The 1,749-nt window shown below is 58.1% G+C and overlaps 1 protein-coding gene across 2 annotated transcripts in view; it reads left to right on the forward strand.

The window, feature by feature from the left end:
• Nucleotides 1-317: 317 nt before the first annotated feature.
• Nucleotides 318-1,749, forward strand: part of LOC102763747 (cytochrome P450 26B1) — a 20,031-nt gene continuing 18,599 nt past the window's right edge. Inside the window, exon 1 of one of the 2 annotated variants that reach the window (XM_006775284.2) lies at nt 318-336. The gene's annotated coding sequence lies outside the window, so the exon portion shown is untranslated. Of the gene's footprint in view, nt 337-535; nt 613-1,749 lie in introns of those variants that run through there. The other variant, XM_006775283.2, reaches the window with a different exon arrangement.

The raw sequence follows: 1,749 nt of genomic DNA on the forward strand, positions 1-1,749 counted from the left end.
CCTCCCGGGCTTCCCGGGCCCGCCCGCGGCGGGGTTCGGAGCCCCCTGGCGCAGGGCGCGCAGGTTCAGGGAGCTGATCCGAGAGGTCCCGGGGCCCGAGAAGGATCCCCAGACAGGCTCTTCGCCGTGGCAGGCTATGCGGCAGAGGTGCACGGGGCGTCCGCTTTCGCCTCCCCTTGGCCCTCGAGGCCCCAGTCACCGTGGGCTTCCTGGGCTTTGGCGGTGCCGTTGGAACCCGAAAATTGAGTCGGGGAGGAGGAGGAGGGGGGGCAGAGGCAGTCAGAACTGCCTATTAAAGACCCGGACTTGCTCCTGCCCCCTCGTTGGCTGTTCCAGGTACAACTCCGCTGGGTCACGGTCCGAGAAAATGTGTGTTTTGTGGTGGGAGAGGAAGGAAGTAACCCAAGGAAAATGAGAAGCCTGAGACCCGAGGTTTCTCTGCTTTCGGGGAAAAGGGTCTGTTTACTTATTGGGTGAGGACGGTGCAGCGGGGGAGTGAGACCGGGGAGAGGTGTGTGAGCGATCCATGGAGTGCATGTGTGCTTGTTGTCGGATGCCGCACAACCCAGCACTGCTGGTGATAATGGGGTGCGCGTCGGGAACCGGACCCAGGTAGGTAATGGGGAGATTCACCTGGAGTTAAACTCGTCAAGTGCCAGACAATCGCTTTTGCAATTTGATACACACCAGGTCTTTTTCTTGGGGGCGGGAAGGGGGGGGGACGACGTGTCCAGGTTTACCGCAGGAGGTGTGTGGTGTGCGCTCACGCACGAGTGCTTGTCAGGCTGATGCTGATGAGGGGAGGAGAAGGATGAACGTCCTGAAACGGACAACCCCGGCCGGGAGAGGTGAGGGGGGAGGTGGACGCAGGGACCTGTGGAGTTAGAAGTGAGAAAGCTTGGCTTGAAAGTAACAGACGCGTGCAATTCGCTCGCACACACTTACATCCCGCTGGGCGCCAAGTGTCAGCGGATCTGGCGCGGGGAGAGGGATGCTGTGGTCTTCCCCAAGTTCCAGAATCTTCCCTTTTCTTTGGGGGGGGGGGTTGTTGTTCGTGCAACTGGTGGGGTTCACTTTAACCAATAAGACTACCTCCTCCCCACACCCCCATAAAGAAATCCCCAGAGCATATCCCCGAGCCACCACACTTTTTAAAGGGTTAACTGCAGCGGTGGTCTAGGCTTTTGGCCGAGAATTTAGGAAATAAAATAACTCACTTGGGCATAAGCTCCTGCCTCGTTAGAGCCAATCTGCGGAATCCGCGGTCTGTCACCACCCCCACCCCCGTTTCCTGACCTTTCCCTGCCCCCCCATGTCCCCCTGACCTTTTCTCAGAATCCCACAAGGGCCCTAGGGGCTCAGCGTCCAACCAAGCGCAGAAGATGGGGAGGAGGACGCAGGCCTGCGCCTCCCCATCCAGTTGCCCTTGGGGTCCTAGACTCCGCGGTGGGAGGGGGATGGGGGGGAGGGTGCGCGCAGAGGGGTGCTGAAGGGGTTAACGGGAGCCTTCTGAATCCCAGCTTTATTTTTTCGGAGTCATTTATCAGATTTTACGGGGGGACCTCCAAGGGCTCTCCGTTTCCACCGTGCGCCATCTAAACAGAGCCCAGGGCTAAAAATACAACATTTTTGTATAAATTGGACTCGCGGCCCGAGCGGCCGCCCCTATGAAAGTCCTCTTTGTGAAGACCGTGGAAACGGCGGACAAATAACTCTTTATTAATGCCACAAAAAACGCACTTTAATTAT

Source organism: Myotis davidii, unplaced genomic scaffold (assembly GCF_000327345.1).
Source record: "Myotis davidii unplaced genomic scaffold, ASM32734v1 scaffold247, whole genome shotgun sequence".
In the NCBI taxonomy this organism is placed as follows: domain Eukaryota; kingdom Metazoa; phylum Chordata; class Mammalia; order Chiroptera; family Vespertilionidae; genus Myotis; species Myotis davidii.